General features: G+C 37.2%; 1 protein-coding gene across 4 annotated transcripts in view; it reads left to right on the forward strand.

Moving 5' to 3' along the window:
- Positions 1–15,854, forward strand: part of FAM133A (family with sequence similarity 133 member A) — a 50,215-nt gene that overhangs the window by 15,105 nt on the left and 19,256 nt on the right. For all 4 annotated transcript variants that reach the window (XM_061409111.1, XM_061409108.1, XM_061409110.1 and 1 more), the window contains exon 3: positions 11,762–11,848. The gene's annotated coding sequence lies outside the window, so the exon portion shown is untranslated. The remainder of the gene's footprint in view (positions 1–11,761; positions 11,849–15,854) is intronic.

Here is a 15,854-nt window from a genome sequence, read left to right on the forward strand (position 1 = left end):
GTCTGACCCTCAGCAACCCCATGGACTGCAGCCTTCCAGGCTCTTCCATCCATGGGATTTTCCAGGCAAGAATACTGGAGTGGGGTGCCATTGCCTTCTCCACCTAACCACTGGAACATCAGGAAATCGCCCCTCTATTTTTATTCAAATATGGATATCCAGTTGTCCTACTCTGTTTGTTGAAAAGACTACACTGTCCCCCATTGAATTGTCTTGGTACCTTTGTGGGAAATCAGCTGACTGTAAATTTTAGAATTTATTTCTGAACTTTGAATTCTGTTCCACTTATCCATGTACCTATCTTTGGGTCAATACCATATTGTCTGATTAACTGTGGCTTTTATCTTAAGTTTTGAAATTAGCAAGTCTGAGTCCTCCAATTTTGTTCCACATTTTCAGGTTTGTTTTGGCTATTCTGGTCCCTTGTGTTTCCAGTTGAAATTTACAATCAGCTTGTCAATGTCAGTTTCTGCAAGGAAGCCAGTTGGGACGTTCATAGGGGTTGTATTTAGTCTATCCATCAATTTAGGATGAATTACTATCTTGGTAATATTGAATCTTCCTATCTAAGGGCATGAAATATCTATTTATTTAAATATTCTTTAATTTTTCTCAGCAGTGTTTTGTGGTTTTTAGTGTATAAGTCCTGGAAGAATCTCTGTGCTGAATGAACTGAGGGGTGGAAGGTATGGGAGCAGCTCCAGGTCCTAATGCCACAGATTCCCATTCTTTGTACCCCAAGGTCAGAGATGTTTGGAATAAACACTCCTCAGATGGGTATATAGTTTTGGTCAGTTTTCAGAGTGCTGAAATGGTTATTTTGTTAATTTTGTCCAGGTTTATAATGCTTTAGGGAAAGATTTCCTGACCATTTAGCCATACCTGGAAGTTCCAACATGTGTGTGTGTTTTATGAGAATTTGTGTTCCAAATACTTCTAACTCCAAAATCCCAGTGATAGAATATCTACTGAGCAATGCTAATTCGTTAAAAAAATATATCAAACTGCCACTTGTCTTGTAAAGACAAAACATTTAACTTACTGGTAACTTTTTGTGTAGCATTGACTATGTGTTAGAGTTGTGATGAAAGTGACTAAAATTGACTGCATAATTTAGTTCAAATAAGCAGATCTATCAAGCACTTCTTATGTGTTTGGTACACATAATACACAGGATTTGATAGATGAATAAATCATTAGTGTTACCCTAAAGAAATTTTCCATGTTGTGTCAGAGTCTTTAAGTATACTTCACGTCTACAAGTCTTCAGAGTCTGAAGTATAAGTAGACAGCCAAGTGTAAATCCCTTTGGAGCCCCAAACTCATATAATTAACTGCCTATTCAAAATCTCTATTTGGATGTCTAATGGGCATCTCAAAATTAACATGCACAAAAATGAATTTGCTCACCCACCTTTTAAAACTAATCTTCTTTAGTGACCCCATCTCAATAAGTGGTACTTCTCTCTGCCAAGTTTCAGATACTTAATAGTTATCCTTGATTTGTTTTTGTCCTCCCTTACCCCCTATCCAATCAGTCAACAAGTCCTATTGCTTCTACCTCCAAAATAGTATCTCATATATATCTGCTCAATTGTCTCCTACTCTAATGTCAACATCCTAGTCCAAACCATGTCCATTTACTGCCACCACCCCCTCCAAGCTATCATACCTGGACTACTGCCTAGTGTATCACCCTGCATTCCTTCCTAGACAGCTAATATCAATTCTTCACATGTGGGGCAAAGTAATGCCAGGCAAGTGTAATCTCCTCAGTTCTGTCTCATCTCAACAAAATTTGAAGTGACACTCATTAAAGCCCTCGGTGTGTCACAGCTCTTGAACAGACTGTGTTGTAGCTCTCAGGTCTTGAACAGCCCGTGTTATAGCTCTTAGACAGATCAGTGTTACAGCTCCATGTTACAGCTCAGTTTTATTTAGAAAATAGCAGGAAAATACATCCTCGAGGCGTGAAGGCATGCAGATCCAAACACGCGAAGAGAAAAGACAGCCCTGGCCCCTTGGCTCCTCTTTTTATGTTTTTTCCTCCTCCCGCCCTGCCCCCCCACCCCCACCCTCCCCGCACCGCCCCGGCCTGCCCTATGTAAATTGGGCTAGCCAAGAGTGCTGTTTGTTCTACGTGAGGTCCTCATTCACATCCTTGGACCTTCCTTTGACCTTCCTTTGTTCTATTTTCACAGGCTTTTCCCTTCCTTGTCTTTTAGCCACTGCCATTTTGGACTCTTGTTTCCTATTCTAACTACCTAACAGTAATCTTTGAAAAATGGAAATCTGATCATGTCACTTCCCTGCATAAAATTTTCAGTGGTTACTCAATTGATATACAATGTGGTGCCCAGTTAAGTATATTATTCAAGAGCTATGGCAATTTAGCCCCAACCTAGTCCAACTAACCTAGATCTCCCACCTAGATTAACATTCCTTCTGTTTGAAGAGGAAAAGGTAAAATTTTACATAACCTCCTTCTCTTCTGCCTCTGTAACTCAGCTTGCCCCTTGCAAGGTCTAGATCACATAGGTCACGTAGTCTCAGAAAGTGGAGACTTGCAATACTAGGAACTGAAGTTTATCTCACTCACCCTTGTCCTGCTCTTTCCAGTCACCCAGCCCCTGCAAACCTGCTTAACCATACCTCTCCAGGTCAGGCATCATTCTCCCCATCTTGACCACTGTTCCCATGCACACAAAACCCCTTAGTTTAAGCCAGCCTATTACCAGCTAGTGTTGCCCACTACAGTCTGTCTATAAAAACTCTGTAATCACTTTGTTTGGGGCTCAGAGCTTGGAGTGTTAACTCCACTGGGCCCACTGGAGTAATAAACCTGAGATCTGCAACTTTCCGAGTATGCTGCTTAGTTTCTCAAGAACTGGTTCCTTCAACATGTTTACAGTCTTACCTTTTTTTTTTAATTTTATTTTTAAACTTTATAATATTGTATTAGTTTTGCCAAATATCGAGATGGATCCGACACAGGTATTCTATTTTCAACATAGTGGAGAAATAGAAAACATATTTTTCTAAAATACAAATATGAGCAGGTCTCTTTTCTCCTTTATTCAGAAATCTTCCCATAAGTTTTATGCCAAAGTTCATCTCTAATATTGCCTATAAGGTTCTTCAAGATCAGTTCAGTTCAGTCGATCAGTCGTATCTGACTATTTGTGACCCCATGAACCGCAGCACGCCAGGCCTCCCTGTTCATCACCAACTCCTGGAGTTCATCCAAACCCATGTCCATCGAGTCGGTGATGCCATCTAACCATCTCCTCTGTCATCCCCTTCACCTCCTGCACTAAATCTTTCCCAGCATCAGGGTTTTTTCAAATGAGTCAACTCTTCACATCAGGTGGCCAAAGTATTGGAGTTTCAGCTTCAACATTAGTCCTTCCAATGAACACCCAGGACTGATCTCCTTTAGGATGGACTGGTTGGATCTCCTTGCAGTCTAAGGGACTTTCAAGAGTCTTCTCCAACACCACAGTTCAAAAACATCAATTTTTCGCTGCTCAGCTTTCTTTATAGTCCAACTCTCACATACATGACCACTGGAAAAACCATAGCCTTGACTAGATGGACCTTTGTTGGCAAAGTAATGTCTCTGCTTTTTAATATGCTGTCCAAGTTGGTCATAAGTTTCCTTCCAAGGAGTAAGCGTCTTTTAATTTCATGGCTGCAGTCACCATCTGCAGTGATTTTGGAGTCCAGAAAAATAAAGTCTGACACTGTTTCCACTGTTTCCCCATCTATTTGCCATGAAGTGATGGGACCAGATGCCATGATCTTCGTTTTCTGAATGTTGAGCTTTAAGCCAACTTTTTCACTCTCCTCTTTCACTTTCATCAAGAGGCTCTTTAGTTCCTCTTCACTTTCTGCCATAAGGGTGGTGTCATCTGCATATCTGAGGTTATTGATATTTCTCCCAGAAGTCTTGATTACAGCTTGTGCTTCCTCCAGCCCAGTGTTTCTCATGATTCACACTGCATAGAAGTTAAATAAGGAGGGTGACAATGTACAGCCTTGATGTACTCCTTTTCCTATTTGGAACCCGTCTGTTGTTCCATGTCCAGTTCTAACTGTTGCTTCCTGACCTGCATACAGGTTTCTCAAGAGGCAGGTCAGGTGCTCTGGTATTCCCATCTCTTTCAGAATTTTCCAGTTTATTGTGATCCACACAGTCAAAGGCTTTGGCATAGTCAGTAAAGGAGAAATAGATGTTTTTCTGGAACTCTCTTGCTTTTTTGATGATCCAGCAGATGTTGGCAATTTGATCACTGGTTCCTCTGCCTTTTCTAAAACCAGCTTGAACATCTGGAAGTTCACTGTTCATGTATTGCTGAAGTCTGGCTTGGAGAATTTTAAGCATTAGTTTACTAGTGTGTGAGATGAGTGCAATTGTGCCGTGGTTTGAGCATTCTTTGGCATTCCCTTTCTTTGGGATTGCAATGAAAACTGACCTTTTCCAGTCCTGTGGCCCCTGCTGAGTTTTCCAAATTTGCTGGGAGCATATTGAGTGCAGCACTTTCACAGCATCATCTTTCAGGATTTGAAATAGCTCAACTGGTATTCCATCACCTCCACTAGCTTCATGATCATGCTCCTGCCCATTTCCTCAGCATCATCGCATGGCACCATCACTGTTAATCATTACTTTCCAGTCATATTGGCCTATTGTTTCTTAAAAGAACCAAGCTCATTTGTGCCTCAGTACCTTCATATATTTTTTCCTTCTGCCTTGAATTAATAATCCTCATCCTCTTTATCTGATTAATGACTATTCTTCTTTCAGGTCTTATTTTAATTCCCACTTTCAGAGAGAGAGATCTTCCTGATCCCATTGACTAAGTACTAGTTATGTGCTGTTATAAAACCCTTTCTATTTTCTTTATAGCACTCTAACAGTTATAAATATATAGTTTTGCTGTGCTTCATCACTCAGTCATGTCCAACTCTTTGTCACCTCATGGACTGCAGCCTGCCAGGCTCCTCTATCCTAGGTGGTTCTCCAGGCAAGAATACTGGAGTGGGTTTCCATGCCCTCCTCCTAGGGATCTTTCTAACCCAGGGATCAAATCCAGGTCTCTTGCATTGCAGGTGGATTCTTTACCAGTTGAGCCACCAGGAAAGCCCTTGTACATAGGTGTGTGTGTGTGTGTGTGTGTGTGTGTGTATACGTATGTGTATGTGTAGTTAGTTTGTTATAACTACTTGTTATATGTAACTATATAATTATATAGTTATTTGTAGGTTATTTATTTAAAATGAACATTCCTAAAATCTGTGAGGGACCATGGCTATATTATAATGTCACCAGCATTTTTTAGCACAGTGCTGGGTGCATAGTAAACACTCAATAAATATTGGCTGAAGTAACTAGTGAACATGCCATAGTAACATAGGGATAAAGAACTTGTTTCCCACTAGGAGGATCTGGAAAGTTGGAGGTTAAAGCAAAAGTATTCTAGGCAAAGGAAACAAAATGTTTGTACAAAGAATTAGGAAATATATTTGAGAAGTAGTAAGGTATTTTCTGTTGCTGAAGCATAGGCATTTCAGTGACACATGGAAGAAAAAGAGAAAATAAGAGGAAGAGTTAAGGAGAGATGAGTTTGGAGAAGCAGGTCAGGATCAGGGTCATTCTGCCAAACTAAGGAATTCAAGTTCAATTAAATAAATTTTAGGGAGTGACCACATCAGATTTTCTTTAAAGAAAGGTAACTAGAATTGGGCAGGGTAGAAGAGGGACAGGACAGAAAAAAAAGAGTAAAGAATAATATGTATGCAAGTGGGGTATATGTGATGCACAATATTTGCATAGCAGTCTGTATTTTTTATAGCACCCTCCTAAAACTTTACCATTGTGTGCTTGTTTGTGTATGTGCATGAGGAAGAGAGAGAGAGATGTCATTCAGATATACCTGAATTTCAAAATTTGTCACAGGGCCTCCATTTATGTCCTCATGATATCATGATAATTCTTAATACTAACAACTCTAAAAATATTAAATTATTTCAGCCTGTAACATTTAACTGTTTGAAGTATGTTCACTTATAAGACTATATTTGATTTTCACCCAAAGCCATACAATAGAGACAACTTTTTTTTTTTTTTTTTAGAGACAACTTTTTTTATTTACCAATGTGAAGACTGGATTCACAGAGGCTAAAAGACTAGCCTACAGTTATATAACTAGTAAAGCTAAGATTTAGCATTGCAACCCTTTTCTAAGTCCAAGATCCTTCTCAATTTAGTACACATCCTTTCATTTTACTACTAATTTTACTGTTCTGCCTTTTACAACTCATGCTTTTAAAATAAAAGTTTCATACTGAGTTTTCATAACTTTGAAATAACAACAAGGTTAGCTTCCCTCAAGTTGCTCTTTTGAAACATTTTCACAATCTATAAGGCCTGAACAAAGAATTTCGTAGATAAATGATCATAGATTACAATCTTAACAAAAAAATATGTGTTAATTATTAGCTTGTAAAAAAATACATTTAAAAAATATTTAATTAAAAAAAAAAAAACATCTGTGGGTAAGAATGAGCACTCATAGAAGAACTGCATTGTATTGGCAGAACAGGAATCATCCCATTTTCTTAGAAAGTGAAGATAAGATTAAAAAAAAAAGATTAAAGATGCTAAAAGATGGAAATACTAGTATAACTGAACATTTTTTGAGAAAGATGGTATGGCATACTTATCATTTATAGTAATTTCATTTGGAATGTGTTTTTTTAGAGAACATTGTTTTTTATTTTTTAATATAAATTTATTTATTTTAATTGGAGGTTAATTACTTTACAATATTGTATTGGTTTTGCCATACATCGACATTAAGACTTTATTTTTTAGAGAAGTTTTAGGTTTACAATAAAATTGAGAGAAAGGTACAGAGATTTCCTTGCACTCTGCCCTCCACATGCTCATGTGTGTGTGTGCTCAGTCACTCAGTTGTGTCTGACTTTTTGCAACCCCAAGGGCTGTAGCTGCCAGGCTCCTATGTCCATGGAATTTTCTAGGCAAGAATACTGGAGTGGGTTGCCATTTCCTTCTCCAAGGGTATCTTCCCATCCCAGGAAAAGACCCAGGTTGTATGTTCTTCGTTTGTTTTTACCAAAAATGAACCTACACTGATACATTATAATCACCCAAAGTCTACCTTAGGGTAGACTCTTGGCATTGCAGATACTATGGGTTTGGACACAGGCATGGTGATGTATATGGGCTTCCCTAGTGGCTCAATTGTAAAATAATCTTCTTGCCAATGTAGGAGGTGTGGGTTCAATCCCTGGGTCAGGAAGATTCCCTGGAGAAGGAAATAGCAACCCACTCCAGTATCCTTGCCTGGGAAATCCCATGGAGAGAGAAACCTGGCAGGCTATAGTCCATGGGATTGCAAAATAGTTGGATATGACAGTGACTAACAACAGAACAACAGTGGTGACATGTATATACCATTATAGTATCATACATAGTATTTTCACTGCTCTACATATCCTCTGTGCTCTGCCTATTCATCTCCTTCTCCCACAGCCCCATCCCTGGAAACCACTGATTTTTTTTTTAATTGTCTAAATAGTTTTGCCTTTTTCAGTATAATGGTGTCAAAAATTCAAGGTGAAGTTGAGAAAAATTAGAAGCCACAGTAAGATAAGCCACCTGCAAAAGTAACCCAAAGGACTGCTTCTAGTAGATAATTTAATTTGGACACCTAAAAGTTTTGGTTGAGTTCCGGGGAGGCATGAATAGAATGTGAACATAAATTGAAAAGGTAAAATCTAATCAATTAATGGAAGACTGAATTATCAGAAAGAAAAAAAAATGCATTAGGGAAAATCAGAGAACTAGCTGCATGTTTCCAGCAATGTCTAGGAAAGAGAGTGCCCTGATTATCAGATTGGAATACTTTAGTTGCCCACCTAATGGTGGATATTGGTTCAGTTCAGTTCAGTTCAGTCGCTCAATCGTGTCCGACTCTTTGTGACCCCATGAACTGCAGCACACCAGGTCTCCCTGTCCATCACCAACTCCCGGAGGCCACCAAAACCCATGTCCATAAACTCAGTGATGCCATCCAACCATCTCATCCTCTGTCATTCCTTCTCCTCCTGCCCTCAATCTTTCCCAGCATCAGGGTCTTCTCAAATGAGTCAGCTCTTCACATCAGGTGGCCAAAGTATTGGAGTTTCAGCTTCAACATCAGTCCTTCCAACGAACACCCAGGACTGATCTCCTTTAGTATGGACTGGGTGGATCTCCTTGCAGTCCAAGGGACTCTCAGGAGTCTTCTCCAACACCAAAGTCCAAAAGCACCAATTCTTCGGTGCTCAGCTTTCTTTATAGTCCAGCTCTCACATCCATACATGACTACTGGAAAAACTAGCCTTGACTAGACAGACCTTTGTTGACAAAGTAATGTCTCTGCTTTTTTATATGGTTTCTAGGTTGGTCATAACTTTCCTTCCCAGGAGTAAGCATCTTTTAATTTCATGGCTGCAGTCACCATCTACAGTGATTTTGGAGCCCAGAAAAATAAAATCAGCCACTATTTCCAATGTTTCCCCATCTATTTGCCATGAAATGATGGGACTGGATGCCATGACCTTAGTTTTCTGAATGTTGAGCTTTAAGCCAACTTTTTACTCTCCTCTTTCACTTTCATCAAGAGGCTCTTTAGTTCTTCTTCACTTTCTGCCATAAGGGTGGTGTCATCTGCATATCTGAGGTTAGTGATATTTCTCCCGGCAATCTTGATTACAGCTTGTGCTTCCTTCAGCCCAGTGTTTTTCAGGATGTATTCTGCATATAAGTTAAATAAGAAGGGTGACAATATACCGCCTTGACCTACTCCTTTTCCTATTTGGAACTAGTCTGTTGTTCCATGTCTAGGTAGATCAAATTAAATCTTGAGGCAGTAATCATTAAGAATATCTACTGAGTCATTTTTTAATGATTTTCAGGTTCATATGTACTTTGAATTTTGTACTTTGTACATGTTTTATCTAATGGATTCAGGATTCTGGTTATCAAACTGAGCAACCCTGTGTTTACAACGTTTCCAGTTATAAACTAATGCATGAGCATCTGATTTATACATTGATATCATGGACTTTAGTTAGTGTGAATTAGCCTCCCTCATCCAGGTACAACTGGCACACTGATAAAATAGTATAAAGTTTTACATAAATTGAAGCAAATATTATGACTGTATGGAAAAGCATGTGGGTAACATCATTTATCTATTTGCAATCAACAAAGGAACTAAGTTGTTATACAAAATACACTTATGTTTCTCTTATTTTTATTGTTGAAATTTCCTCATGGAATGGTTTTTGGACTTTTTACCATAATAACCTGAGGAAATTATTAAAATTACACGTTTGTGGGACTTAGAGACTCTGATAACACTTAGCCTGGGATGAAGCCTAGGACTCTGCATTAAAAAAAAAAAAAAACAGCCTATATGATTCTGAGCTTGAGCATTAGTGGACTTTATCTTGAATTGCACTGTTTTCCAAAAAAAAAAATTTGCTATATTTAAATAAGCCTGGGGTTCTTAAAGCGATTTTTCACAGCTGGGCAAAATTCATGATTTCTGTTGGGTTTCTGTTATAATGACATCATAATCAGTTTCAGACCTCTAGTCAGAACTGTGTATTCAAATCACAGCAAGGATTGAGGAAGTGGATGGAAGGTTTGTTAGGATAACAGACGGGCAGCGCCAAGGGAAGACAAAATGGCTGCCATCTTCACTGTACTGTGTGCCCCAAAGTGAGGAAAAGAAAGTAGAATCCTTTGAAGTCTTCCCTGTTCAAGAGCAGAAGCAAATAGGTAAGTGTTGATGCCAAGGCACAGCCTAGGCAGTATAACCCCCTTCCAAATTCTTATCATCTCCACATCTCCAAGTGAGACAATCTTAAGTAGAAGCAATGTGCTTCCTATGAAAATGCAACTTTTAAGTCCCTAACTTTTTCTGATGAGAAGAGCTGACTCACTGGAAAATACCTTGATGTTGGGAAAGATTGAGGGCAGGAAGAGAAGGGGATGATAGAGGATGAGATGATTGGATGGCATCACTGCCTCAATGGACATGAGTTTGAGCAAACTCCAGGAGATGGTGGGAAACCTGGTGTGCTGCAGTTCATGGGGTTGCAAAGAGTTGGACACAACTTTGTGACTGAACAACAACAACAGCAACTTTCACTCAGAGCCAGATTGCTGCCCCTAAATACCTCTTGCATACAAATTTTCCATCTTACTCTGGAAATGAGGAAGTATTTAATTGATGATGTGCAATTGGAGGAGGGTTCAAGAGATGGGAGTGAGGGGAAAGTAAGAGTAAGAAATTGGTTGGCAGAAAGTGGTATAGGTTAGGATGACAAACAAGAAGTAGCAGAACTAGAGTTTGAATCCATCAGACTCCAAAGTCGATATACCTCTTTATTAAATTTTTCTAACATTAATGTACTTAATAATTACCTGAGGGTCATGTTAAAAATACGTTCATGACCCCAGAAGTTATGATTTAGTAGGACTTATATGGAGTCCAGAAACCTATATTATTATCAAGTATCACAGATATTAATAATTCTGATGCAGATAATCAGTGGACATATTTTGAGAAAAGTTTCCTAGAGGAATAGTTCTCAAACCGTTTGGTTTAAGGATCCCCTTACACTATTAGAAATTACTGAGAACCCCAAGGAGCATTTGTTTATGTGGTAAAGAATATCTGATAAATAATAGCTATTGATACATATGGTATTAAAAACTAAACAGAAATTTTAAAATATTAATCCATTTGAAAATGCCAATAATAAGACCATTAAATTTTAACTAGATAACATTGTGTGAAAAATAATTATATCTTCAAAATTAAAAACATCTAATGAACAGAGTTGTATTAGTTTAACATTTTTCAAATCTCTTTTATGCTGACTTAGTAATTCTCATATATATGTCTACATTCAATTTTTTGTGATGCAATGTTTTGGTTGAAGTATATGAAAAAAAAAAAAAAAAAACTCAAGCCTCACACAACATATTTGCAGACAACGTGAAAAGATCCTGGAGACTCCCATGGATACAGGCATCACACTAACTTAGCGTCTTAAAATAATAGCTATTATTGCTATCAGAAATGGTTATGTTCTTCAGTCTGTATTGGTCATCAAAGTTTAGGGACACTAAAGAAGGTAGAAAAATTAATTTGTTCCTTAGACTGTTTGGAGTTGTTAAATTATTTCATAAAATGTATCCCAATATTTCTCTTTTATTAATTTGCTTTATACTTTTCAAAGCACTATAGAAATATAAAATAGGAGTCCAGGTGTTTGGGCAGAATTTTGTTTAAAGAAATTGGGATTAAGAACAAAGATTTCCTTCAGGGTAGAGGAATATCAATAGGCAATGAGGAAGGAATACATTAGGTGAACATAGGAATACATAGGTAGGAAAAGTATAAAAGCAGCAAATAATCTGGAGTTGTTTATAGTGGATATTTGCAATTGAATAAATAACTATAATGGTGAGAAAGTGCTAATCATAACCTTTTAATGAGAGTTATTACTTTGCCTGAATAAAAGAACCCTTTCTTCTGGTCAGCACACCTCTTCAAATTTGGTTACTTTTTGTTGTTGTTGTTACTTTAAGTTTTAGTTCTATAACCTAAAACTTGCTGCCAAATTATGCAAAGACTTTAACAAATATTATCTCATTTCTTATCTTTGGTCAAAGTGGAAGCACCTGAAAAGGAGATTGGAAAAAGGCAGCTGGGAAAGTGAGAGAAAAATTGAATGTTTGTAGTCTTGGAAGCCATTTGAGGTAAGTGTTTCAAGGAGGAGGGAGGGAGTAATCCAATGTGTCAGTTGATGCTGATTGATGAAGTTAAGATAGAAAATGAAAATTGTTCCCATGGAGTGGTTGAGGTGAAAAAGCCTCAAGGTGGTTTTCATTGGTTTAAGTGATACAATAGCATGTTTCTATACTAATGTGTTTTTCAAGAGCTTCAGTAGTGAACACAGTACATACAAATCTTTTCCTTATAGAACCTATAATCCAGTAATTCAAGCTGATGAAAGGCAAGTTTTCTTCCTTTTCAGCATGCTGTACACATATAGCATGCCCAGGTAGCTCGGTGGTACCACTGCCTGCCAATGCAGGAGCCGCAGGAAACTCGGGTTTGATCCCTGGGTTGGGAAGATTCCCTGGAGGAGGCAATGGCAACCCACTCCAGTATTCCTGCCTGGAAAATCTCATGGACAGAGGAGCTTAGTGGGCTACAGTCCATGGAGTCGCAAAGAGCCAGACATGACTGAGCACTCTCAGGCAGATACACGTTTTAGATGTTTCTCTAATTTTTAGGATATCAAATTTATTTTCAAGATGAGAAATTTCATGCTAAAACAATTTGGAGTAGATCAGCCAAATAGATTACAAAATTTTGATAGGCCTGCTTATCAGAAGAGTTAAAGGATTACATAAGTAATCTGTGTTCTCACATTCAGTGCTGTTCAGCAATTTGGGGTTAGAATTGACTTGTTCAATAGAGAAAAACAGTTATCTAGAGTTACTGAGTCTGAAGTAAATCAAGAAAATGTACTGAGATCTTCAAGTTCTTGATTCAGACAATGATATAGGCAGATTATTTCAGTGTCTGTCAAAGGGTGAAAAAGATTCAGGGGAGTCTAGGTAAAAACAGCTGACTTCCTAGTGTGGAAATTTCCGATATTCTTGACTACTGCATGATAACTGTTGCTGGCAATGATATGACAAATAGGTAAAAATAACTGATATGACATGTTAAATATCAGGTTAGCAAATTCTTTGACTCAGAATATCTGTGAAAGTAGTGGATAGAGAGCATGCTAATCTGGGCCGTACTACAGTCTTTACTCTTTAGGAATCTGCAATCCAGTGAGGGAAAAGGAAATTACAAGTGACATTCTACATATACATGGCAGGAACATAAATAGCTATGCAAAGGGACAGAGACAGGTAATAAGTAATCTGGACTGTGCACTTCTCTGGTGACTCAGCTGGTAATGAATCTGCCTGCAATGCAGGAGACCAGGGTTCGATCCCTGGGTTGGGAAGATCCCCTGGAGAAAGGAACAGCTACCCACTCCAGTATTCTGGCCTGGAGAATTCATATAGTTCATGGGATCTCAAAGAGTGACATGACTGAGCGACTTTCACACACAATCTGGACTGTAAAGGGAAGAAACTCTTAGTAATTTATAGATTATCCAGGCTGATTTGAATAGTTTCCATTTGCTTTTTGCTGATTATAATTAACACTGTTCCTTAAGCATCCCCATACTTGCAGATGTGAAGAGAGATGGGAAAACTTAAATCAGTCCATTTTAGGAACTCTGTTAACCAGGTTGGGTAAAGAAAGAAATGAAAATAGTGAGTGAAATGGTGTTTTTGAGTTTTCTATACATTTCTAGTTTCCCAAGTTACTTCATTATCATTAAAGTTAATTGTATCCACCACATGGTTATGCATAAAAACACATTGACTAGTTTAAGCTATTCTCCAACATCCAAGAAAGATTTATGCTTCATGTATCTGAAAATTCTAGATTAATATGGCAATTAATAGAACATCTGCTACAGGTTGTCCCAATTTGTAGAAACTGATATTATCAACCAATTTAAATTTTGTTAACATTAGACACTTTCCTGCTCTTTCAAGGGAGCATTTGTCCTATGACCTTCTGAACTTAAGGGATAGATGTATAGCTACAAATAATCATCATATTTTCATTAGAGTCCTCAGCTAGAATTTGCAGCCATTTTTCATCATATTAATATAACATTCTTTAATAATTCAGGCTTTAAATCAGGCTTCCAGGGGTCCAATATTGGCTCTACTACTATCAGACATTGGAAAAATTATTTAACCTTCCTGAGACTGACTTTGCTCATCTGTCAGATGGGAAAATAATAGCATCTACTTCATGAAGTAGTGAGAATTCAATGAGATAATCCATGTAGACCACTTGGAACAACACCCATTCGTGGTGAATACTGAATAATTGTAATCATTATTACATGATTGGTGGAAGTAGTCATAGGAATATCAAGTCTACATTTATATAGACTTTAATACTTTTCAGACTATGGCCAAAAAATATTTCATTTGAACCTGGGAACAGGTGACAGGATTGAAAACTGAGACACAGAGAGGTTATGTAATTTGTCTGAGAGCACTCAGTAAGTTAATAGGGAAACTGGTCCTTCACCTCTATAATGATACTGAATTCTAATGATGATTGCTGCATCAGTGAAGTTAAACAGCCTGCCTAGTGAATTTTCCTAAAATACTTTATATGCCTTCATCAAGCCAACTCTTCCTTAGTGTTTTTCTTGGAATTGAAAACTAAGTTTTCTCCCCCTTGAGATGAATACCGAGTTATTTATTTCACATGGTTTTACAAATCAGGCAAGTCCAGCATACTAAACTTATTATTAATACAAGTTTTCACACTTTCCAATGCTTTTCAGTATTCCTCATTATTGTTTCAAATAAGCATCTATAAGTTAGTTATTATAACAAGTCTGTATGATCTGGCCTTTGAATTTTTAGGAAATTTGCATATGTAGTCATTTGTGAGATGAGAGGTGACTCATGTAAATGCACCTAGCTGTGCTACTTTTAGTTTATAGCCAGTATATTCATATGTACACATTGCATCAAATTATCTATTCTGTTTTTAGAAATATACTTTAAAAAATTCATGTAACAGTGGCAGAGTACAGAAGGTAGTAATTGAAGCATTGATAGCTGAAAAAACAACTAAAGCTATTTAAAGCTGTGCATAAATAAATGTGTTTTGAACTGTGTTCCCTGGTGAAATAATAGCTTCCTTGGTTTGCTTCCTATGCTTAGGACTTATCTTTCATATGTTGTTGGAAGAGCTGACAAGTGTATCCTGGCACAACTAGATCCAGGGAAAAGTTGACAGATTTTAAACTACAACTGAGTTTGGATTCACAGTGCATTGCCTCAATAAGCATCTCATGATTCTCTTATATAAAATATATCACTTTTAACAGAAAATGTAAATAAAATTATAAGGAATAAATGAAAGGTACAAGTCTATCTCACTTTGAACTTCTAATATATGAGTTATATTCCATTTGCATGACTGGTCAGATGTGAGTGAAATTGATTATATATGTTCAGTGCTGAAAAACACAGACAAGCTTTGTGACTTGAAGTATCTTGTCAAGGGTTTACATAAAACTTATTTATTAAATAGAAATTGGGACAATGGGGAGAAAAGATGTGGCAAACCTTACTTGAGGAGTATTTTTAATAGAAGTAATATCACACAGATGGAAAGGAACTAGTATTCAGTTAGCACTGGTTCATGTAAGGTGATCCCTTGTGTAGAGGAACTTGAATTTTCAGTGGTCCTAGGATGTTTTGGTTGCGTATGTATAACCATGAGTTACCACATCTAAACACACACAACAGGGCAAAATCTGTTGTCAAAGAAGACTCAAGAAAGTCATTAGTGAGCATCCAAAACTTATCAAGTGCACTGACAAAATAAGTACTTTTTGGGCAAATGCTTAGTTGAATTTGGGGTGTGTGTGTGTGTGTATATATTATATGTACATTATATATATTATTATATATTATATATAATATATAATGGCCTTATATAATTTTATTATATAATAATTATATAATACTATATACTATATATAATAAATAATATATTATAAATATATATTATTAATATATATAGTATATATATTTATAATATATTTTATATATATATATATAATGGTTTTCTACAGAGTGTCTGTTATTT

Source organism: Bos javanicus, chromosome X (assembly GCF_032452875.1).
Source record: "Bos javanicus breed banteng chromosome X, ARS-OSU_banteng_1.0, whole genome shotgun sequence".
Taxonomy (NCBI): Eukaryota; Metazoa; Chordata; class Mammalia; order Artiodactyla; family Bovidae; genus Bos; species Bos javanicus.